This window comes from Leptodactylus fuscus, chromosome 1 (assembly GCF_031893055.1).
Source record: "Leptodactylus fuscus isolate aLepFus1 chromosome 1, aLepFus1.hap2, whole genome shotgun sequence".
In the NCBI taxonomy this organism is placed as follows: Eukaryota; Metazoa; Chordata; class Amphibia; order Anura; family Leptodactylidae; genus Leptodactylus; species Leptodactylus fuscus.
The window spans coordinates 62,301,168-62,327,645 of NC_134265.1; the positions used below are offsets into that span (position 1 = coordinate 62,301,168).

The 26,478-nt window shown below is 40.4% G+C and overlaps 1 protein-coding gene across 14 annotated transcripts in view; it reads right to left on the minus strand.

Annotated features, from left to right (window-relative positions):
* The window catches only part of MEF2C (myocyte enhancer factor 2C), a 232,453-nt gene that overhangs the window by 184,482 nt on the left and 21,493 nt on the right, over positions 1–26,478 (minus strand). For all 14 annotated transcript variants that reach the window (XM_075271131.1, XM_075271201.1, XM_075271148.1 and 11 more), the window contains exon 2: positions 24,940–25,024. The gene's annotated coding sequence lies outside the window, so the exon portion shown is untranslated. The remainder of the gene's footprint in view (positions 1–24,939; positions 25,025–26,478) is intronic.

Below are 26,478 nucleotides of genomic sequence, written 5' to 3' on the forward strand. Positions count from 1 at the left end.
CTATAAACAGATTGGTCACACTGGATATCTATGACTGGCTATCAGATGAAAACATTTCTGTTTCGCCACTTTTAGCCAATCATCAGCCAATTTGTACAGACTCACTGCGCGGTTTTTACAACTAAATTGGCCCCTGATTGGATGGTTCAGTTGTTAATGTTGATATGGCATTGTCCGTATGTTCATACATATGACCACATCATAAACTGGATGGTCATACGATGGCCATCTGAAATTGAAGTCTATGGCTAGCCTAAGACAAGACTTTTATCTTGGATTGTGTCTATAACAATAATAATAATAATAATAATAATAATAATAATAATAATAATAATTAAAAAAGGTAATAATATGGCGCCAAAATATTCCGCAGCACTGTACAATTTGTTTTACCATCACAAATTAGATTAGAAATGTAAGAAAAAGAACATTTGATAAAAAAATTCTGCAGTTCTAAATAATACAATATTAATGGATTTTTCCAATATTTTTCTTATTTTTAGCACATGTAATGTTTGCTATCATACCCTATATGGGTCCATATAGAATGTTCCAGGCATATAAAATGCATGAAACAATGAGGCACATTTAAAGAGGTCCGGGGCACAGGCAGTTCTATATACTGCTGGAAAGCCACAGGGCGCTGAATTCAGGGCACTGTCGGCTTTCCCGATCTGTGCCCCGCGTAAAGAGCTATCGGTCACGGTACTGTAGCGCTTTACAGTCAGAAGGGCGTTCCTGACAGTCAGTCAGGTATGTCCTTCTCCACAGCAGTGCCTATCACGCTGTACAGTGTGAGCGGGGAGGAACGTCCCCTCCCCTCCTGATAATACTAGTCTATGGGAGACCACTGTGAGCAGAGGTAGGGGGCGTTCCTCCCCGCTCACACTGTACAGTGCTATAGGCGCTGCTGTGGAGAAGGACATACCTGACAGACTGTCAGAAACGCCCTTCTGACTGTGAAGAGCTACGGTATCAGCACCAATAGCTCTTTACCCAGGGCACAGATCAGGAAAGCCGACAGTGCGCTGAATTCAGCGCCCTGTGGCTTTCCAGCAGTATATAGAACTGCCTGTGCCCAAACCCATGAAAGGTCCTCTTTAACATCCTTCAGCTTTTCATAAACTTTGCTCTGTGATTTGTAAGATATGAATAATTTAAACAACATTATTGATAAATTTGCCCCTTTAATATCATATATAAGCACCAATATATTCCAGTGCTGTGCTGTATAGAGTAAATCACAATTCATAGAAATCCTAATCCCAATGGATATCACAATGATGCCCTCTCCGAATTCTCCGGATACGTTAGGCCCAATTTTGTAGAATTCCAATTACCCTCAAAATATGTTTTCGAGTATGGGAGGAATTTGCAGTATGGGATTGGATTCCTGATCTTGTTTCTGAATATTGCCTCTGCCTCATTCCCTTGGACTGGTCATGTGGTACCTGCTGTTCTACTCCTGTCTCTGATCCATGTCTATATTCAAGACTGCCAGTACTACATCTGTGCTCCTGCTATGAAGCCATACGTATTCTAGAGACTGTGATCTGGGGATATTCCTGCAGCAAAGTCGACAATATACCTCCTTGCAGGGCCTAATTGGTCTAATGGATCCTTTAGGTTCTGCTCAATAGCCTAGTCAGAGACAAACTGACATCAGCTTAGACATCCATATCTTCGACATGTAACTTTAACAGAAATGGCATTTAATAGGAAGAGATTGACTTTAAAGTCAGCTCAAAATGAGACATGAGGAAGCCACTGTTGTATCAAAATCTAGGCTCCCTGGTGAACCAATCCAACCCTTCCAATCCTAACTGCAAATACTATGGAGAAGTCTACTTTTGCAAAAGATACTTTAAAGCTGAAGACACACATTTGTTTGTCACAATAGGTTAGCCACCGGTTTGTCAGTCAGCAAACAGTAGCAGTGTAGTGGACAAATACAAATTTCAACCACTTAGCGTAAGTTCATAAGGGGTTTTTTGGTCAGGATTTTGAGGCCTCAAAATCCTGACCAAAAAGACGGCTCAGTTCTTTTTTCCAGGAGCTGTTTGTTCTGGCTCTTGGAAAAAGGAAGCAACATCCTCATTCTTTCAGGCGGATTCGCCTCGCGACATCCACCTGAAGACACTCCCGACTAGGTCCATTCATTTGGGCCTAATCCGGAGTGAAGTGCGCGACTGGATGCCGGTGCTCTGCAGCTACTCCTATTTTGGCCTCGGCCTCAGGTTCTGGACCAAAAAACCCCATGTGAACTTACCCTTACTGCTGAAAAACCTCCTAGTACAGAGGGTTCTAATCCTACAGCAGATCAGTTTTTATACCTTTGCAAATCAAGAATTGCAAACCAGAGCATCTGCAGAAATAAAACCAGCAGATTTCATCCCAGACCCGCTATGTGTGGCTGCTGTTTCAGCAAATCCCCTATGTATAACCTTAGTCTAGAAATGTAATTTTTAATGTGTTTTTTTTTGCAAAGGTAGACTCTTTAATAGTAATTATAGTTTATTCTGCCATCTTTATTTAGTCTTCAGAAGTTCATATCCTTTTTCTATACCTCTAAAGGAAATTCAGGGTCTTAGCTAAGTATAGTCTCCTAATTAAATTTTTACATTTTTCATATTTTTAATTAAAAAATACTGAAAAATACGTCTTAGAGGTATGTGGTATATTATTACAAGGGGTGTTTTGTTTTTTTGGACACAACAAAACATGTGTATACGTTACTAGTGTTTAAAGGCTCAGGACGCATGGAGAAGCCCTTGGGGCACTGTCAAGGAAAACACAATATGACCATAGCTTGTTTTGAGTTGCCAACTAGTCAGACAGGTCTGAATTCTGTCACAAAAAGTCTCTATTTACAGCAACCCCTTGCATGTAATCATTGTCATGTTCTTTAGTTTCATCTATCTGTATCACAGATGTGTTCTCTGAATGTACAGTGCAAACAATGTGACATAGAGTTGTGTATCTGCAGCAGTAATCTGGTGTGTACGTGTATGTGCTTATGCGAATATTCAGTTTCTAGGCCAGCGTCCTTTATGGCAATGATATGCTGTTTAATGGGATGTGTGGAAAATTGTAGATAACTGGGCTGGACATTGCCGGGCCCATCCCGTAGCAAGTGGTGTCTTCCCAGCTGGTGAGCTGTTTGAAGACAGGAAGCAGAAATTGGGGAAGATAAGTCAGGGCTGCCGCTGCAGTTTTGCTCTATGCAAATAAACAACTTCCTTAGAAAAGCAGCTCTGGTGTTTAGATAAAGAGAGACTAGACTAATGGAACTGGTCTGACACTACCGTATCATTATTGTAACTAGATCTGATTACAAGGCATTTGTTTGTTCCACTTTTCCAAAGCATCATTTCCACCACCAACTTTGTTTAAAGAGTGTCATTATTTCCACGTGATAACTACTATATCGTATCCCCTAGAGTTCATGCTGGATACAGACTGAGTCCAGCCCATACCGGGAACAGAAAGTCAAGTGGATCACTTCTGTTTTAGAAAGAGTCACATATACATAGGTATAGACATAGTTATATGCATATACAGAACAGATCTGACTGTACATGTATTTTTCTGATACAAATATGCACAAATGGTAAATATGACAATGTTAAATTGTCAAATAAGAAACATGACAATCTCAAACTGGTAACTGGTATATTTGCCATATTCACTAGATGATCATCCAAAATTGCCATGAAATGTAGTTGGAACACGGTTCCATGAAATGTAGTTTGCTAGGGAAATGACCTATCAAGGAAGACGGCCAGTATACATAATATATCATGGACTGGTACAGGACATCTGGTCTGGGTACAGGTTGATTTTCTCCAACAGGTGGTCTTTTAAAGAGATTTCACAATACTAATCTTGACCTACTACTGCTTTTACAAGGTTGTCACTTGCCATGCTATAGTTTATTTTCTCGGTAAGAAGGTCCTGTTATTTGTTCTCCTTTTAATACCCTTTCAACTACCCTTCAGATCTAGAATTTGTACCATTCGTAACTCAAATAAATGATACAACCATGGCTGGGCCCCTCTATCCTGGGGGCCCCACAGCATCCACATAATATGCTTAGTATGTTACATTACAAAGCAGTGTACTTGCTGTCTGGTTGAGATGTCCTAGACATCGGTAAGAAGGGGTACTGGTTTTTGGAAGAGGATCCCAGAAGCAAGGAGGCTTATACAATTCAGAATGCTTATTTGGCCATCAACTATTCCTTCACTGAGAACTAAATGATTGTGAATGCAGAATCTCAGCAGCCCAATCTTTTTCCCCCTGATATCTTACTGTGGGGAGAAGTTTGGACACTATATACACATTAGATGGCTTTTCCCCACAATTGGTAGTTTTGGCCAACAGTTATCTAATAGGACTGGGATGCTTAAAGGGATAGTCCCATCTCTGATGTTCTATGGATAAGACAGTCTGATAGGTGGGTGTTCCTCTGTATTTTGGTCTCTCTGAATGTACCGTAGAGTTGCCCAGACATTGCATATATCTCTTCATTCACTTCCATGGGAGTTCAGAAAATAACTGAGCAAGATAAGTGACATTATTTATACTGTCTAACCAGTGGCAGTATAATGATGGGCACTTGGGCATCTAAAGGCCCTAGGCCACCTCCGAAACTGCCTGTATTGTAATCCGCCACTGGCTAGGCATAAAAAAATGTTACTTATCCTCGGATTGTTTACCGCACCGTTATTTCCATTCTCTTTACAGATACATCTATTAATACACCTGACTTAATGCTACTCTTCTCATTTGTAAAGCTGCAGATATTGGTTCATCTGAAGCATAGAAATCTGACAACAGCTTAATGTTGTTTATTAACAGCAGAAGTATGTTCGAGAGCCCGCATAGAGTTTATCTAAAAAGGTAAGAATTCAGCGACATCAACACTATGTAAACAAAATCAGGAGATTAAGAAGATACGCTGCAAACATCTTCCACCTCTTTATCATGTCTCACAACCCTGAATTTCATCTGAGTCACACTGTTTTATCCAATCTTCACAAGCAATCTGCAGAAATATCAGATAACTCCCACAAATGCATTTATTTGTTGGAATAACAACAAAACTAAACGAAATGACATAAACCAGCCATAAACTTTAGATCGCTGTCGGCTGACTGTTTGATCGATAGCTATCCCTCCCAATCCCCATTACACATGTATACTTGATTCAGCCAAGAGTGCACGTGTACTGGGAGATTGGAGGACGCTGTTACCCCAATCCGCTGGCTGCAGTGTATCTCGGCATAAAATTTAGCTGTCTGATCCTTATCTGTCCGACAACTTCTGTTGGGGAAAGTTGGGAAGCCGCTGTATACATAAAAGCTTGGTGAACCTGTCGAAATTTGCAGTTTTGGTCAATACACAGCTAATGCATAAAGGAAACCTGTCAGCAGGTTGGGGGCCCCTGCTTAAACTACTTGGGTTTAGGATCCCAAAACTGGTGTCCTCCATCCCTTCTTCAGTTCAGCAGATCTTGAAAGTTTTAATCTGCTTGAGACAAGGCATGACTCTTCTCTTCTCCAGCAAATCCCAGCACATGCTCGCTGTACCAAGCAGTGTATATCTAGCCTCACTGTGCATACGTAATGTTTCGGGTCATGATCCGTCTCCAGCAAATTAAAAAAAAACTTCACTTTCTGCCAAATAGTGGCATGGATGAGACTAGGGTCATCAGCTTTGTGGCCCGAAATGCCAGCATCATAAGGAAATGCTGAGGTTTTTGGGGCCCAAACCTGTTGACATGTTCACTTTATGACCAGCTTTAGAATCAACCTGTGTGGCTACATTTATAAAAAGACATTATCTAAACATCATCTGTGTGCAACCTGTGACTGAGGAAACAATCAGTAGGTAGGAAATAGTGGTATAAATAGTACAACTGCAAATGGTCAAGTCATGTGACCAACTATGGTGTGAATTTAAGACAAAGGTAGATTTTGAGAGTACAGGTATCTGCACTGAACAATGGCTGGGGAAAACTAATGTTATACTTTACCAGAAGTCATTTACAGTGGTGACAATGCCAAATCGATCCCACAGGTACATAGCAGGTGGCAGAATAGAGACATAACGTATATATATATATATATATATATATATATAGAGAGAGAGAGAGAGAGAGAGAGAGAGAGAGAGAGAGAGAGAGAGAGAGAGAGAGTAATGCAAAATCAGATGATTTGTGAAAGCTGCTGTCATACATCCGGGCATATATTGTGCAATGAGATACTTTAAGAAAGGACATATCTGTAAGATGTGTGGCTTTGTGGCTTGGGAATGACGGGACAGGAATGTACTCTATGTGGTATTATAATGTGGACAGATTATTCTACATGGTATTGTTTTGTGGGGACAGAATGCTATGTACAATATGTAAAAATATATCTATAAATCCCTTATTTTCTTTGCCCCATGTTTCATGTTGGACAGCCCAATATACATGGGATTCATTCATCTACTGTCTTTCCTGTATACCCTCAGTTCTTGCCTCCTGTCTCTTACTATAGTGACTGACATCTTGTACATGACCTCTTCTCCTCCTGACTATCTGATTTGCCTTCTACTACAACTCCTTCCTGCTCCTGTCACATTTGTTATTTTCCTCTACATTGCTCCATGTATTCATTTCTTTTGACAACCCATCTTGTCTTTTCCCAACACTTTGCTCATCCATTTGTTTGGACTACCATAGGAATTTGGTCTCTTCTACTAGAAAAATTTATTATGGCATATGCTAGGCTATGAAAAACATCTGTGGCACATATGGATTCTGTGAGAACTTAGCAAGACGAGAGACATTGGAAAGAGAAGGGAACCCGCTCCCAAAAAAGGTTTGATACAAAAAGTGAAAACAGAAGGAGGAGCCGGGCAGGTTGATGTTTAGTTTTGTGGTACAAGGGTCACTATAATCTGTCATGTATCCATTGACATATCTGCTCAGTGACTGACAGCCTCCCCTCTACAACTGTGCAGACTGAGATCTGTGAGTCACTGAATTGCACTGTGATGTACTCACCTCTAGTGGGGCTTCTGATTCATTCTCTTCTGATAACATGGATCAGGATAGGACCTTCTCTAGAAGCATCTGTGTCATTGGAATAGAATGAATCTAAAGTCCCATAGAGGTGAGTGCATCACAGAATACACTTGGATGTCACCCTGAGTGTCACCTGAATGCATTCCACTGCAAACCCATCCCCACATCAGATGCATGGGGTCTTACATGGGCAGAGCAGTAACTCAAAGCTCCAGGGACCAGATGCCCCACTTTTCATATTCAGTTGATAACACGGGTGTCTTATGTGAGAGATAGCTCTTCAGGCCTGGGGCCAGTCTTACTGTAGCCCTTATGCTGTTCCCTATTCCGTCCTCCACTGTCCATACTGCGTTACACTTAATTCAGCATAAATTAGTATTTTGTTGTATGTAATAAAAGTATAGGTTGTAAAAGGTGAACACAAATATTGTACAGCTCTTCAGGTCGTATAATTGCTGCAAAGCTGTGAGCTTTCTATGGCTTTCACAGGTTATTATATCTGGGTCAGTGCATTTTGATATGGTTTTGCTACAGTAGTGAGTGAGGAATAAGAACAATAGAATAATAGCAGTTTACCATCACCTAGAACATGTAGGACAAAAATATGCAAGCATTTCTATTAGTCTCCTTCAATCCGCTAATCCTATTTTATTTCATATGACATATTTACGAATGAGAAATTTAGAAAGATTTTTTTCGTTTTATTGCCAGATATCAGCTCCCTCCTCCTCACAGTTCTATGCCCTATTGTAAAACAGTGATCCCTCCACTGTGCCCTGTCTACAATAAGAAAAATCAGTTTGCTCAGCCCCTCCTCCTTAGCTATGCCCTGCCCACTCAGTCTATCTTCATCTTAAGATGGAACAGATAAGAAGGAAATTAATCCTGCTGATTTTCTGAAAGTTTGTTTTAGGGCAAATGCAGAAGACTGCAAACAGACACACAGTGTAGACACATAGATTATGTTATTTACTTTTATATCTTATTTTCCATTTTAGAGTACCTTTAATTAACAAGTAGCAGATATTATCTTTAATATTGTATAATGCAACAGTTTGACCCTTAAAGGGGTTGTGCAGGTCTAGTTTTTTATGGCCCATACTCATGATAAGCCATAACTATCTGATCAGTAGGTGGTTGACACCCAGCCCCTTTCCTGACCACTTGGATGATACCACTTCTGGCGCCCATCTGATACACAACACAGGGCCGGAAGCAGAAAGATCCATGTGCTGTACAGTTGTAGTTTATTTTTGTGACAAAATAGACATTGACAAAAGTGCACAAACGAACAAAATCTAAATCAGATTAATATTTGGTGTGACCGCCCATTGCCTTCAAAACAGCATCAACTCTTCTAGGTATACTTCCACACAGTTTTTGAAGGAACTTGGCAGGGATCTTGTTCCACTAAGCACAGATCTCCTGTAGATGTAGGCTTGCTGAAATTCTTCTGTCTCTCATCCAGATAGCCTGGAGGACCTTAAGATCAGGGATCTGTGGAGGCCATATCGTGACTTCCAAGATTCCTCCTCTGAAGGGTGGTCACATATTGATTGAAAGTGATTAAATATTGATTGATTACCAAATATGTAGATTGTGAGCCCTACTTGGGACAATGAGTGACGACAAGGTCTGTAAAGCGCTGCAGTATATGTTGGCACTATATACTGTAGGTAAAAGAATTCAATATTGATGTAATTTAGATGTCTCTTATTAATTCACTTCATTTTGTTATTTGACAAAAATAAACTCTCACTTCTATTTTAGAATCTGTTCACCTGCCAAAAACTTTTTTACACAGTACTGTATATTTTTCATCAGATAGTACGCTCTTACAGTATATCTGGATATATATTGTAACTTACTCTTCTAATTACTTATTACTCTTATTTATCTATTTGTTTATTTATTCCTCTTATTTATATATTACTCATTACTTTTATATATGTATTACTCTTATTTATTTCTGATTTATTTCTGTATTATTTATTACCCTTATTTCTTTCTTATATCTTTCTCATTTATTATTCCTGTTTTGTATTACTCTTATTTATTTATTTATTTATTATATAATACTCTTATTTATTTCTTATTTATTACTCCTATTTATGTATTACTTTTATTTATTTCTCTTATTTATTTCTTATTTATTTATTTCTTATTTATTTCTCTTATTTATTTCTTATTTATTTCTTGTTTATTACTGATATTTATGTATTACTCTTGTTCACTTTGTATTTATGACTCTTATTTAGAGTCTTCACCTCTTTGAAATATCTATTTCTTCTTATTGATTGGGGACAGAAAAAAAAGATTGCCCTTAGGACTGGTATAAACGTATTAGGTGCTAGTACTGTAGTTAATATTCTTTAGCATATAATGGCCTCATTGTATGTGCCTTTTATTTTTTTGCATTGAGAGGTAGCTCACCTTATAGATATTTCAAGCAAAATAAAACACTTCAGAGAAAGTTAGAGTAAATTTTCATTTCCGCTCTTCCACACAGGTAACAATTTTCTGTGTTGCTTTGAAAACTCTGCCCCCACCCGCATCCATCATCCAACTGTAATAATAGCAAAGCAGTGAGCTGAGGTCTTTCTTCCTGCTCCTGCCTGCTCTTAACCTGGGCTCATGCTGGGTGTAGCTCTTGAAATGCGCTTTAAAAAAAAAATTATTTTAAAGGGAGCAGGGTTGGTTGCCAAAGCAACCCACCCAGAGATGAATCAAGGCTATAGATTAATGTATCTTTCTGATTGTTCGCCAACCGGATTTGTTCTATAGGAAGCCGAACAGATCTCTCTTGTCATTTAACCTAAAGAAAATGTTAAGAAACTAGAATTAAGTAATTACAATGTCATAAAAGTATATACAGCCTATCTACTTCCAGCGTTCACTGCGGCGCATTAATCCTTTGCGAACAACAGTCAATGTACATTAGATGCTGCGATATATGCATTCACTAAGCTCCATTGCCTCAGGACAAATCGGGCCACATCGACTAAGTGGCAAACGCTCAGATTAAAAATTATAGACGCTCTCTTTTCATTGACTTCTATAAATGGAAAACTTTGACTTAAATTGTTATTCCAGGCACAATTCATTTTAGGATCAACAAGGCAGTCAATATTACAAGGTTCCATCATAAAAAATAGGAAAAACTAATTTTTTTCTTCCCCCTTTATGCCATTCACTCTCCTCTTGGATCTGGATGGACGGCAAACATCATATTCCATTTCCCGTGGGAGGTACATTCTCGGCGCCCCCTGCTGACTAATGCATTTTGTAAGTCTTACCATAACAAATGGGTGGAGGGAAACGCCTACTCGAAACCTATTTCTGTCTCTGTACTTGTCAAGTCCAGTCAAACGCTGACCTGAATATATTAACTCTGCTATCGCTACCTACTGTAATGCCGCTCCGTAGGGACACGATTATGAAATTGAACGTAAAGGGAAAGTTGTTATATATGACTGAAATGTTCTTTAACCCCTGCCTAAGTCATTTTTTGTTTTCACATTTTCTCATCTGACTCTTTGCCTTCCAAAAAACATGACTTTATTTAGTTCCCCAGTCACAGAACTGCCTGAGGTCTTATTTTTTGCAGGACCAATTGCACTTTAGTAATGATATCATTTAATATTCTGTATGATGTACTGGGAAATTGGACAAAAACATCTGAATTGAGTGGAATTAGAAAAAAATTGTTCTATTTTCTTATCAGGTTAATTTTTTTCTGGGTTTACTGTGCAGTAAAAATGAAAAAGTGACTTTATACCATTTCCAGATGAAGCTGTAAGTTTTTTTCACTACATTGTTGCTGGCATGGGATACATAGTTCTATAGTATGAGAGAATTCCTAATGGGGCTATATTTATTTTTCTTTCATATTTTTATGTGTAAAAAATATTTAACTTTTTTTTTTTTTTACTTTTAATTTTAGAATGACTGAGGGGTTCGAACCCTCGCCAACATACATATACTGTAAAATCCCTGCATTTATATTATTCTGGCAACATGTAATAGAGCAATATTGGATGACTGACCTGGAGACCTTCAGAGACCCCTGGCTGTCATAGTCATAGATCATAGGCCCTGATGATGTTTTTATGTATTAAAAAAAATTAGGAGTGTAAAGCTCTGGATAAGCAATTAGACTGGTGCTGGAAGTTTGCCCTTTTGTAATGGTCACATTTTTGAAGTTCCTGATGCTTAGACTAACAAAAAATGTCCCAAGATATTGGAAAAGTGTCATATCGGGGCTGACAATGTCAGTGTTTAGGGAAATATCCAACTGAGAAGGAGGAATATTCATTAGGAATAACTGAGGAATAGCACAATGTAGAGTTCTAAGGAGAAATACTCAGAACTGTATATTAATGTAGATTGTGCACCCCATATAGGGATCACGATGTACTTTTTTTTTTCCTGTCAGTATGTCTTTGTAGAGTGGAAGGAAATCCACACAAACACAGGGAGAACATACAAACTCCTTGCCGATGTTGTTCCGGGTAGGATTTGAACCCAGGACTCCAGCGCTGCAAGGCTAACCACTGAGCGACTGTGTTGCCCCTACCTCGGAGGGAGTTTGTGTTAGAATCATAAAATCACAATATTTTTGAAGGTTCTAAATTCAGCTCTTTATAAAGATATCACTTTTATTACCAAAACTATTTTGGAAATCACAGTGTGTCCACTGCGTGAATTTTTGTGCAATGTGTAGATGGGATCCGCTTTGCTGTGACTGTAAGTAAAGCTTCTCAGTTTTTGTTGTACCACATGGCGTCCCCACCTTAAAGAGGTTTTGCAGGAAATATTAATTGACTATCCGTAGGTTAGGTCATCAATTGAAGATCAGTGTAGGTTCAGCATCCAAGACCCCTGGCACTTTCTGACTACCACTTCTGTGTCACATACCATGTGATGTCACGTTTATTGGTCACATGGACTGTTCGTTGCTCAGTCCCACTCAAATGGATTGGTCGAGCTACGATCCCAAGCACAGCCACTATATACAGTCCTATGAAAAAGTTTGGGCACCCCTATTAATCTTAATCATTTTTAGTTCTAAATATTTTGGTGTTTATAACAGCCATTTCAGTTTGATATATCTAATAACTGATGGACACAGTAATATTTCAGGATTGAAATGAGGTTTATTGTACTAACAGAAAATGTGCAATATGCATTAAACCAAAATTTGACCGGTGCAAAAGTATGGGCACCTCAACAGAAAAGTGACATTAATATTTAGTAGATCCTCCTTTTGCAAAGATAACAGCCTCTAGTCGCTTCCTGTAGCTTTTAATCAGTTCCTGGATCCTGGATAAAGGTATTTTGGACAAACAATTCAAGTTCAGTTAAGTTAGATGGTCGCCGAGCATGGACAGCCCGCTTCAAATCATCCCACAGATGTTCAATGATATTCAGGTCTGGGGACTGGGATGGCCATTCCAGAACATTGTAATTGTTTCTCTGCATGAATGCCTGAGGATTTGGAGCGGTGTTTTGGATCATTGTCTTGCTGAAATATCCATCCCCGGCGTAACTTCAACTTCGTCACTGATTCTTGAACATTATTCTCAAGAATCTGCTGATACTGAGTGGAATCCATGCGACTCTCAACTTTAACAAGATTCCCGATGCCGGCATTGGCCACACAGCCCCAAAGCATGATGGAACCTCCACCAAATTTTACAGTGGGTAGCATGTGTTTTTCTTGGAATGCTGTTTCTTTTTGGACGCCATGCATAACGCCTTTTTTTATAACCAAACAACTCAATTTTTGTTTCCAAAATGAAGCTGCCTTGTCCAAATGTGCTTTTTCATACCTCAGGCAACTCTATTTGTGGCGTACGTGCAGAAACGGCTTCTTTCTCATCACTCTCCCATACAGCTTCTATTTGTGCAAAGTGCGCTGTATAGTTGACCGATGCACAGTGACACCATCTGCAGCAAGATGATGCTGCAGCTCTTTGGAGGTGGTCTGTGGATTGTCCTTGACTGTTCTCACCATTCTTCTTCTCTGCCTTTCTGATATTTTTCTTGGCCTGCCACTTCTGGGCTTAACAAGAACTGTCCCTGTGGTCTTCCATTTCCTTACTATGTTCCTCACAGTGGAAACTGACAGGTTAAATCTCTGAGACAACTTTTTGTATCCTTCCCCTGAACAACTATGTTGAACAATCTTTGTTTTCAGATCATTTGAGAGTTGTTTTGAGTAGCCCATGATGCCACTCTTCAGAGGAGATTCAAATAGGAGATCAACTTGCAATTGGCCACCTTAAATACCTTTTCTTATGATTGGATACATCTGGCTATGAAGTTCAAAGCTCACTGAGGTTACAAAACCAATTTTGTGCTTCAGTAAGTCAGTAAAAAGTAGTTAGGAGTATTCAAATCAATAAAATGATAAGGGTGCCCATACTTTTGCACCGGTCAAATTTTGGTTTAATGCATATTGCACATTTTCTGTTAGTACAATAAACCTCATTTCAATCCTGAAATATTACTGTGTCCATCAGTTATTAGATATATCAAACTGAAATGGCTGTTGCAAACACCAAAATATTTAGAACAAAAAATGATTAAGATTACTAGGGGTGCCCAAACTTTTTCATAGGACTGTAGTTGTATGGCTCTGTGCTTTCTAAATGGTGAAGAAGCTGCAACACTGAACGCTTTGGCCTCTTCAAACAGCTGATCAGTTCTGGTCCAAGGCATCAGACTTCCACAAAGCTTCAATTGATGACCTTTGCTAATTTCTCCCATGAAAACTGGTACTGTTGGCATATATGTATGTATATTGTGCCTTAATTTAAAGGGAGTTTGTCACCGGGAAACTCAGTATCAAACCAGCCACAGCGCATTGTAATGGACATTTTGCTGAGCACCACAATACTTTTATATAGATAGACGCATCTTTTCTTTTCAATAATTTTTTATTGAAAAGAAAAGACGTATCTATCAATATAAAAGTATTGTGCTGCTCAGATAGATGCGTCTTTTCATAGAAAAATCTTTTTTCTAAATACGCAAATGAGGCTCAAGTGCGATTGGATGTGCCAAAGACTCCAAAGGTTCTCTATACAGGACTGAAGACCTGAGGCTCTGACACGCCCCGTTGCACTTCAGACTCATTTGCATGTTGATAAAAAAAATGACTAGAATCAAGAAATATAGCATTTACTGCACTGTCTAAAAGTATAATGGTGGTCAGCCTAATGTCCCCCGCACTGTGACTGGTGTGATATCAAGAGTCGTATGGCGACTCCTTGTAATTATGATGATGACATTCCTATATTGTACCGAACTAGAGCCCAAAAGCACAAGAATAAAGCTCCACTTTAAGATCGCTGCATAGGAATGAATATAGATATATGGGGCACAGAGACCTAGGACATATAGCTACTAATTCTAATAACGCATTATACTTTATATTATATGATATGTATATTACAGAGGCCAAAGAATGAACTGGCTAAATAAGCAAACTACAGATAGCCAGTCCTGAACTGTTAAGCAATACAAAATCACATTAGTATAAGAGCCCAATGTGCCATTACTAGGCCACATAAATACTCTGGCTGCGCTATATGTGATTACAGGGAACCAATAGAGCATTGCACCATTAGGTGAAGTACAACAGACATCATTATATGCAATCATTAAAGCATTGTGCCATTACATAAAATACCAGCACGGGACATGAGACAAGCAGAACGATTGAAATCAGCAGAGCATTACACCAGTACATGAAATCACCAGAGCATTGCATGAGGCCAATAATGCTACATACCACTCACAAGCCAATACACAAAGAATATATATATAATAATAATTCGAGTTATACAGGAAGAGGCTAGTGAACATGTACAGGTCCCACCAAAGGGAGAAGTAATGTAGCTGTCTGTCTTCTATTATAGACATATCTGAAGCCTCTATCTATCTATTATCTATCTATCTATCTATCTATCTATCTATCTATCTATCTATCTATCTATCTATCCATCTGTCTATCAATCTATCCATCTATCTCCTATCTATCCGTCTATCTATCTATCTATCTATCTATCTATCTCTCTCCTATCTATCTATCTATCTATCCGTCTATCTATCTATCCGTCTATCTATCTATCTATCTATCTATCTATCTATCTATCTGTCTGTCTGTCTGTCTGTCTGTCTGTCTGTCTGTCTGTCTGTCCGTCCGTCCGTTCGTCCGTCTATCTATCTATCTATCTATCTATCTATCTATCTAGCTATCTATCTCCTATCTATCCGTCTATCTATCTATCTATCTATCTATCTATCTATCTATCCATCTGTCTATCAATCTATCCGTCTATCTATCTATCTATCTATCTATCTATCTATCTATCTATCTATCTATCTATCTATCTATCCATCCATCCATCCATCCATCCATCCATCCATCCATCCATCTATCTATCTATCTATCTATCTATCTATCTATCTATCTATCTATCTATCTATCTATCTATCTATCTATCTATGTCTATCCATATCTATCTATCTATTTATCTATCTATCTATTTATCTATCATCTATCTCATTCTACAGAAGGGATTGGGCTGTCCTTTTAAAATGGTATAAGACAACAAAAGGCATAATACTCTCCTACTAATCCCCTTCCAGTCCATTGATGACATGACGTCATTCAGGTCTGCCTGTGGCCTGTGTAGGAGTAATCCTCCTTGCCATTATTGTGTTGATAGTGGTACCCTTTCATGTGGCGTCAGCAATCAATGGAGTCCTTGACAAGCGACATTAAATCTTATTCACACTATTTCACAATGTTTTGCATCAGTGCTTGTCAGGAGCATGTGCTGTATTTTACAGAGGTGGGTTTGGAGAGGTTGCATGGGGAAAGTGTTGCAAGAGGATTGCCCCACATACAGTACAATAGTACAATTCTCACCATAGTGACCCCATAGTATGTTGTCCTCTCAATGACCTCTGTGGCTTCCACAGAAAATAGTACACCCTGGTCCCACACAATATAATGCCCCAAACCCCAACACACTACAGTGTTCCCAGGTTCCATAGTATAATGCCATGAACCACCACACAATATGGGGCCACGGGAATGGTAAACAAGTTCCTTGGTACTCACAGCTCTTGGGACTGCACACTCCCTTCTTTGCTCCCAGGGCATACAATGTCAGACCAATGCTACTGCACAGGAGTGGGGACTCCGAACAACTAAGAGAGGTGAGTTCTTAAAAACATACTAACTACTCTCCCACCATCTATGAGCACTTATATCAGTAATAATGGAGGTCCTCATTGGTTACTAGAGGGGCCTGGAAACCATTGAGCAGCCACTCATCTCTTTCTTTGCATGGTCCCGTTGTTAGCAACTCCTGAAATAGTGTTGTTTTTGCTACTGCAGCAAGTCATATGTTGTCAGTTTCTAACCTGCAGTGCAGTATACCTGGCACTAGGGGGTTTATTTATAGCATATGGATGTGATATGGACAAATCTCATCGGTTATGTTGCTACTGTGCTTTGCAGAGGGTTATCCATAATCAAGTTTGTGACCCCCTACCCTGCTATGAGATCAACATGTGTCCTCCTGATGTTAGGTTTTATGATCGTCCACCTTTGATGGAACATTGCCCAGTTACTTAACCACTCTGCTCACCCAAGGCTTAGAGGGAAGGCAGTAGTTACTGGGCATGTGTGTCCTCTGGCACTCACCTCAGTAGGACATTCACAATGCTATACAGTTTGAGCACCAGGTGGCGCCATACTATGCAAGTAAATTTCATTTTTAATAGAAATATTTTCAAGATCATGTGAATAATAAACAGAGTTACTTTGTTATAACCTATACTATAATATGATATTTAACCACTTCAGTACCAGACCATTTTCCCTGGTTCAGGATTGGGCACATTTTATTTATTTTTTGGTACATGAACGTTTGAGGGCTATAAGATATTTTCTTTTTTTTTTTTTTTTTTTTTAATTCAGGTTTATTGACATAAAAGTATACAAAAACCATATCAAATGACAAATCAAAAACAGACAGGGCACAGCCCGGCAGCGCTTGAAAATTGACATGAGAGTGTAAATAGCAAAGCACAACACAGATAATGGTATAATAAAGTCAATAAACTCCTTTTTTTTTTTTTTTTTTTTCATTTTCACAAAAATGGGGGGGGGGGGGGGAGAAAAGGAGAAAGAGGAAAGGAAAAATAAAGAAGAAGCAGAAGAGGGGGGGGGGAGAGTAAGAACAGATATAAAGAAGAGAAATAAAGACATAAGCGTAGCAGAGTTCTCGACACAGGGTCCCCTCCAAACACACAGGAGTGAAGGGTAGCACATCCCCATGGGATTTGTCTCCAAAGAAGATAGCAAATCAACACAGTGAGCGAACCTATCTAATCTCAAGCCAGGGTTGCCAGACCTTGAGATATGAACTTCTATTCCTCCTGTTCCAACTCAACATCTCCTCAAAACGAGCAATCTGATTTGTTTTGGCCACCCACTCCGATAAGGAAGGGGCTGAGGTTTGCTTCCAATACAACGGTATCAGGGCTTTAGCTGCAGAGAGGAGATGATAAATTAATCTCTGAGTGTGCTTGGGGATATTCGGTAGTGGAAGGAAGAAAATCAGTAATGATGGCGTAAGATCAGGTAAGTTTGGGCAAAGCTCGTTCAATTTAGTTTCCACCCCAGACCAAAAATCTCTCAGCTTCGTGCATGACCACCATAGGTGCAGCAATGTGCCTCTTTCCAAGCCACATCGCCAACAGGTTCCAGAATCTATCAGACCATGCGTCGCCAGCCAGTCAGGGGAACAGTACCATCTCGAAAGCAGCTTGAAGTGTGTTTCCTGAATCCGCACACATGTCGACATACCATAGGACCTAGAGAGAATCACTGCAACCTCTGAAGGGTCAAGTGTGACCTGTAGTTCAGATTCCCAACTAGATAGGTAGAAGGGTTTAATGATCCTAGGCGGTCTGATCACTTTGTACAACAGGGAAGAAGACTTGTACTTTTTCGGATTGGCCAGGAGGTAAATCTGTTCAAAATATGTAGATCCCCTCTTCCAGTCAAAAGAGGCCTCGAAGGCCTTTCTGCAGTTGTCATAATGACTTAAATGTAAAAAGGACAGTTTATTGGCAATTTTGCCAAAAGCATCCAGGGAACGTAGTTCATCTGGCTCTGGGAAGTCACCACTATCACACAGGGAGATCAAAGGAGTATACAAGAGCGCATTCCAAAAGTCTTCAATTTTTCGAGGCTTATTCGGGAGGATATCTGGGACCAAGGCAGCTGGTAAACATAAAGATGGGGTTGGAGCGATCAATGGTTGGTATTTTTCCCAAACCGTGAGTGCCCCGCCAAAAATAATATCAGATTTAGAAATTGTCCTCCCTACCGACACCGGGCTTGGCGAGAGCCATAAGTCGGCAAGAAAGTAGTCACCGTAGACCTTCCTAAGCAATCTTCCCACCGGAGAAGAGGGCGACGCAGTCGCCGTCTCTGTCCAAAACTGTAATTGGATTGCCTCATACGTATATAACAGGTCTGGAGCGTCAATCCCACCCTCCAATCTCCTTCTGCTGAGAGCGGTATATGCCAATCGAGGCCTCCTACCCCTCCATAGAAAGCGAGAGAAAGAGGACCTCAGATGTTTGAAGAAAGAGAGCGGCAGCTTTATCGGCAGCATTCTGAGCAGGTAGGAAATCTTAGGAGCTATATACGTCTTCAACAAACTTCTCCTACCAAACCAGGAGATACAGGGTATATCATATTTCGCTAAAAGCTTATCTACCTCCTTCAGCATAGGGACATAATTATGATCATAAAGATCTTTAAGATATCGAGTTATCTTAACTCCTAAATACTTAAGATAGGAGTCTGACCATTTGAATGGGAATCGTTCTGCTAGAGTCTTCCTCTCGGCTGGGGGTAGGGAGAGGTTAAGTAGTTCACATTTATCCGGGTTAATTTTGTAATTAGACAGAAAGCTATACTCTTCAATCACCTCTATTACATGTGGTAAGCTCGTCGAAGGGTCAGAAAGTACAAACAAGACATCGTCCGCGAAAGCCAAGGAGTGGAGGGACCCACCAGGAAGAGGGACCCCCAAGATCCCCGGATGTTCTCTAACCTTTTGCAAGAAGGGTTCTAACGTTAAGATAAAGAGGGACGGTGAAAGAGGGCAGCCCTGTCTCGTGCCATTAGCGATGTCAAAAGAGGCAGAAAGGGTACCATTTACCTTAAGCCGAGCATAGGGAGAAGAGTACAGGGTCATAATAGCAGAAATAAATGGCTTGGGTATCCCAAATCTCTCGAGTGTGGCCATTAGGAATTCCCAACTAACACGATCAAATGCCTTCTCGGCGTCTAAACCAAGAAGGACTATGGGGGTAGATAACGTCTGAGATAAGCGAGTAATATGCAAGAGACGGATCGAATTCTGCCTGCCCTCTCTGGATTTAACAAATCCTACCTGCTCTTCGTTAATCAGTTCAGGTAGCAAGGGTTTGAGGCGAGAGGCCAACAACTTGGCCCAAATCTTCAAATCCAAGTTCAATAAGGAAATTGGACGATAATTCCCACATAACTGGGGGTCCCTCCCCTCCTTAGCAATCAGCGTGACATGTGCCTCCAAGGCCTGTTTAGGGAGCGAAGCTCCTGAAAGGGCTGAATTAAGCGACTTAGTCAGAGGCGACACCAGAATATCCTGAAAAGTTTTGTAATATATCAAAGAGTACCCATCAGGGCCCGGGCTCTTATGGGCAGGGAAGGAGGAGATAATAGACCTAAGTTCTGCCTCCGAAATCGGATCCAGCAGCTGCTCAGCCTGATCTTTGGTTATAGTGGGTAAAGACAGGGAAGATAGAAACTTAGTGATAGCCACCTTCCTCAACTCCGCAGCCTCAACTGTATCAGTAGGATTTAGATTATACAAGGATGTATAAAATTCTCTAAACGTCTCAGCTATAGAGGAGGTGTTAGACAGAACTAAACCAGCAGAAGTACGAATGGAGGGTATGTACGTCCTTGCCTGAGCCTTTTTAATCAGGGAGGTCATCATACGGCCCCCCTTATTACCATGTGAGTACAATTTCTGTTTGTAGTTCAAAAAATGCTTAGCTGCCTTTGCTGCCAAAATATCTTTTAACTCCGTCCTAAGATCTGTCAACTTCTGAAGTTGTAACAGAGTTTGGGTGCGCTTGTGTAATTTCTCTAACTCAGAGATCTGACGGAGCAGGGAATCAATCTTCTGCTGCTGCAGCTTTTTCTGTTTTGCTCCCTGTGCGATCAGGATACCTCTTATATAGTGTTTGTGGGTTTCCCACACTACCGTGGGACTGATATCTCCAGTGAGGTTTATATTAAAAAATTCCGACAGGTGCTTGGATATCAGGTCACGCACTTCAGCTGAATCAAGAAGTCTCTCATTTAACTTCCAAGAGAAGTCTGCACGAGGAAGGGGAAGAAAACGTATGGCACAAGACACTGGAGCATGGTCTGATAGGGAAATCGGGCCAATCTGTGCCTTCTTACAGTAAGGGACTAGCTTCTTAGAAACAAATACATAATCAAGCCTCTGGTAGGAGGACCTGGGATTCGAATAAAAGGAATAATCCTTGACTAATGGATGTAAAAGTCTCCATATGTCAACTAAGTCTAGTTCTTGGAGAAGTAGGTGCAGTTTCCTAAGGGCTCTTTGCGACAATTGTGATTTTCCCACTGGAAGAGTCTAACAGTGGATTCAAAGCTATATTTAAATCAGTACCAAAAACAATGGTTCCTTCCGCAAACAATCGTAATCTTTCAAAAGTCTCCACTAGCCAAGATATCTGACCTGAGGTCGGAACATACATGTTTACAAACGTGTACGCATCCATGGCAATTTTCCCCTTTACAAATAGCGCTCTCCCATTGAGATCTGAATAAACTTGTTCGCATGCAAAGGGAATGGAATGATGAAAAGCGACAGTCACCCCCCTAGAAGCTCCAGAACTACTCGGGTTATGGTACCATTTAGAAAAATAATTTGTAGGCAACTTGGGAATTCTACCAGTTTTAAAATGTGTCTCCTGCAAAAACACTACCTTCGTATTCAACTTTTGTAGCAGGAGAAGAACACTGTGTCTCTTCTCAGGAGCGTTCCAGCCATGGACATTATAGGAGGTCACCGTCGTCCCCGCCATCGGAGCGGAACTCGTGGGTGGAGGGCCTGTCCAAAAACTCTGCAAAGGGAAGAGAGGAGAAAGAGGAAAAAGAGGGAGGAGAAGTAAAAGAAGAAGAAGAAGAAGTAGAAGTAGAAGTAGAGGAAGTAGTCTAGAAGAGAGATATAAGAAGTAGGAGAATGAACAAGGGGGAACAATAGAAGTACAACAGAGGACAAAGGATCAAAGGGGCAAAAACAAACACACAAAGACAAAGGGGTATCACAATGGGGTAGGACACAGAACAATCAAATAAAACAAGCTATTAATAAAGATGACCAGCTGGTCTTCAAAGAAGCGCCCCGGCCTGTACGGGCGCTGCTAATGAACAAACACTCCCTACCTAAAGGAAGTATAGCCAACTAGATCTCTGGACGCAAACTACCCAGAGACGAGTGACTATGGGGAGAAAGAACTTGGTGCGGCAAGCACACACAACGTCTCAGTGAAAGCCATAAAAAAGAGATTAATAATCAAACCTGCAGGATACAAGGACACAATAGAATAGTTAAATAGCTAATGTAACAGATAACAAGGCGGGCTCCTAGAGCCGGGACACCCAGCATCAAAGCTTAAAGATTAAAAGAGAAAGGAGAAGAAAAAAAAAAAAAAAACTAGAAAGGAGCTAAATAATCTATAGATAGCATCTATCTCTTAAGTAAGCTGGGATACATAAGTAACTCAATCTCAACTCAAACCCGGAACCGAAGTATCCGATAGCCTACCAGTGTCAAATGGATAGCCACCACCTGTATTATAACTAAGCTCCCTGAACTCGGGAGAAAAAGTAAGCTGGGCAAGAGTCTAGGCCAACGTGTGATAACATGTAATAATAACAGACATTAATATCAGTATAGGACATGAAAACAACAAAAACAGCGATCTCTTCACCGGATTACAGACGTAAATGAGGTTATTCATGTCTTAAACAAGGTTGTATCGCAATACAAAAATCGGGTCCCAATGACGAATCCCTCTAAACAGTGCACAGGCATTGTAAGCAGGATAAGGATAGATGTAAGTCTCTAGACTACAGCCAGTCCAACATATCTGCCTAGACAATTCGCTCACACCGAGGATAAGGACTTGTGCAGCGCCCTTCTAGATTCCGGTGACTTAAGTCGAGAAGCAGGCGGCCATGTATCGGGAGGGGGCAGCTCCGGAAGCTTTGATAAATCAGGCGTAGGTAACCAGGATGGTATATCTAACGGAGTTATATTTAGACATTCCCAGACTACTGTGAGATCAGCAGGAGATTGTACAATCAAGCGACGTCCCTTAAACTGGATAGACAGTCCGAAGGGGTATAGCCAGGAATATGCAATATTCATCTTGCGCAATACCTCTAAGAGAGGCCTGAGTTGTCGACGCTTCGCCAGAGTAGAGGGCGCAAGATCTTGATAAAGGGACAGTTTATCAGATTCAAAAACAAAATCGGGCTTAGCCCGCGCAGCTGACAATATATCCTGAGTATCCACATAGGATAAGAGTCCACACAATACATCCCTGGGGGGATCTCCAGATTTTGGTTTGGGGCGTAGAGCCCTGTGCACTCTTTCTATTACTACAGAGGAAGCACGATCTGGGCCCAAAAGAGCAGTAAAGATGGCCATAGCTCTGTCCCTTAAGTCCTCCTGAGCACACTCCTCCGCGATACCTTTTATCCGCACGTTTCGCCTCCTACTTCTATTCTCCTGGTCTTCCAGGAGGGTGAGAGCCCGGTCTATTTGATCTTCCTGCGAGGCGACCACCATCTCCAACGCCCTCGCATGCGCTGTGAGACTCGAGCAGCCTTCCTCCGTCACCTCCACTCTGCGGCCTAGTGAGGCCAAATCAGATTTAATGTCCGCCAAGTCCATCCTTACCGGCTGGAGAGCCTGTTGTAGAGCTCGGTGAAATTCTTTCCTCAGGAAGGCTTTGGAAATCATCGGCGCCGCTCCCTCATCGCTATCTCCTTCTCCTCCACTGTCCACATCGGAGCCGAACACGGGCGCCACAGCAGGCGCGCCCGCCGGCGCCATCTTGGGAGAACGGCTGCGAGCATGCGGGCTCTTCTTACGGAGGAATTTCTGCAAGTCGGACTGCTGCTTCGCTATCTTCGGCGTGCCAGGTAAGTCACCCCCCTTGTCTCTGCCAGCTTTGCCCATTTTCTCCCCAGGAATGAAGCTACGAGACGCTCTATGTGCTTAATATGCAGCGGAGCTACAGGCACATGCTACCACTGCGCTCGGCGGTCAAGCTCCGCCCCCGGCTATAAGATATTTTCTTGTTTGGATGATTCTAATAATTTTTAAAACTTTTTTAGTGATACATGGGGCTTTATTTTTATATTATTTTAATTTTTTTCATGCTTCAGTTTTTTTTAGATCTGAACAAATGTAAACAAAAAAGTGTCTGTTTTTTACATTCATGATTTGTTTTTTGTTTTGTTTTTTACCAAAGTGCTACAAAAACTTGTTTGAGACTGAAACCCCACGGTGCAGAAAAGTGGCTTTTTTGTTGTTGCAGGTTTCGTAGCGGTTTTTTAAACCAAAGCCAGGAGTGGATTGAGCAGAAGGAAGAAGTATAAGAAGCTTTCTATACATTCCCATTGTAGCAACTACTAAGTTTGGCTAGAAAAGCCGAAGCAAAACTCTGCAACAAAAAAAAGCTGCTTTTTCTGCAACGTGGGGCCTTGGCCTTAAATAGTTTTCCTTTATGTTACAATAATTTTTGTGGAGGTGACACATAGTGTTGTGTCATGGAGTCGAGGCTAGAACCATGTCATGTGGGCGTGATATTGTTTGTGTTTGGGGTTTTTTCATTTGACTTTATTTTTTATTTGTCTTACTATTATTTTTTAATATACATTGTGCCCTTCATAGGGCCATAATAGATCTTCAGGGGCATTTTCACATCACTTTTGTTTTTCTCTTCTTTGCTGATTTTGCCTGTAGCTGGGGGTGATACATTATCCCCAGTTACAGGAGACATACCGCCTCCTAGTGTATAGTACAGGGCTGGTCTGCCTCCTCTTGCACCAAACAGCTCCTGCAGTTTCTAGTCCCTGCTGGATCACATGACCCCCCGACCATAAGGAAAGCATCATGGCGGCTCCCCTAGCTGTATACACACGCTCATTCAGCCAGAGGCATAGCTTGAAGTTCCTAGGCCCCAATCTCTTAGCTAGTATATCAAGGACAATATTTATAATAACATACTTAATAGTAACACGGACATGGATTTTCTTTCTACTGTACCTTGCACAACATATGTGTGTGATATAAGGTTTACTATTCAGTATGAAGATTCTGATATATATAAATATAGGTTAGAAATAAAATGACATTTTCTGTAGGTTTTGAATGACAAAAACTACATGAAACTGCAAAGTCTGAACAGAGTCTGTTGTGTTTCTTGTCTAAATAAAATGGTGTTTTCTACAGGTAATGGTAATTTTAGCAAAAAAATTTACATTGTTGAAAAAAGAAATGTATTAAGATTAGGACTCATGGGCGCACATGAAAATAAAACTTTTTTCTTTTTCTTTTTACTTTTTATGTATATAATCTATTATTTCCAGTGACTGTGATAGAACTGCTAGAACGTAGCAGTTCTATTTCTGTATACAACATAGATGGCAAAAAGTTGATAAAACTCACCATTCACACCTCGGTTTCCAAATTCAAGAGTTTAAAGCTTTTCCGTTGCATTGAAGTTACTTCACAGTTCCTTTTATTTTGGCACCTTTCAAAACAAAATTGGAGAAATACATTCAGATCTTTTGTATTCAGGTCTTAATTCTGATTTATTTTATTCATTTTAAAAAGTTATATGATATTTCCCTTTTTTCAAAGTCAAAATGCACTTTAAAAGAATATCTATCTATCTATCTATCTATCTATCTATCTATCTATCTATCTATCTATCTATCTCTATCCTATCTATCTGTCTATCTATCCTATCTATCTCTCTATCTATCTCCTATCTATCTATCTATCTATCTATCTATCTATCTATCTATCTATCTATCTCCTATCTATCTATCTATCTATCTATCTATCTATCTATCTATCTATCTATCTATCTATCTATCTATATACAGTCCTATGAAAAAGTTTGGGCACCCCTATTAATCTTAATCATTTTTAGTTCTAAATATTTTGGTGTTTATAACAGCCATTTCAGTTTGATATATCTAATAACTGATGGACACAGTAATATTTCAGGATTGAAATGAGGTTTATTGTACTAACAGAAAATGTGCAATATGCATTAAACCAAAATTTGACCGGTGCAAAAGTATGGGCACCTCAACAGAAAAGTGACATTAATATTTAGTAGATCCTCCTTTTGCAAAGATAACAGCCTCTAGTCGCTTCCTGTAGCTTTTAATCAGTTCCTGGATCCTGGATAAAGGTATTTTGGACAAACAATTCAAGTTCAGTTAAGTTAGATGGTCGCCGAGCATGGACAGCCCGCTTCAAATCATCCCACAGATGTTCAATGATATTCAGGTCTGGGGACTGGGATGGCCATTCCAGAACATTGTAATTGTTTCTCTGCATGAATGCCTGAGGATTTGGAGCGGTGTTTTGGATCATTGTCTTGCTGAAATATCCATCCCCGGCGTAACTTCAACTTCGTCACTGATTCTTGAACATTATTCTCAAGAATCTGCTGATACTGAGTGGAATCCATGCGACTCTCAACTTTAACAAGATTCCCGATGCCGGCATTGGCCACACAGCCCCAAAGCATGATGGAACCTCCACCAAATTTTACAGTGGGTAGCATGTGTTTTTCTTGGAATGCTGTTTCTTTTTGGACACCATGCATAACGCCTTTTTTTATAACCAAACAACTCAATTTTTGTTTCCAAAATGAAGCTGCCTTGTCCAAATGTGCTTTTTCATACCTCAGGCGACTCTATTTGTGGCGTACGTGCAGAAACAGCTTCTTTCTCATCACTCTCCCATACAGCTTCTATTTGTGCAAAGTGCGCTGTATAGTTGACCGATGCACAGTGACACCATCTGCAGCAAGATGATGCTGCAGCTCTTTGGAGGTGGTCTGTGGATTGTCCTTGACTGTTCTCACCATTCTTCTTCTCTGCCTTTCTGATATTTTTCTTGGCCTGCCACTTCTGGGCTTAACAAGAACTGTCCCTGTGGTCTTCCATTTCCTTACTATGTTCCTCA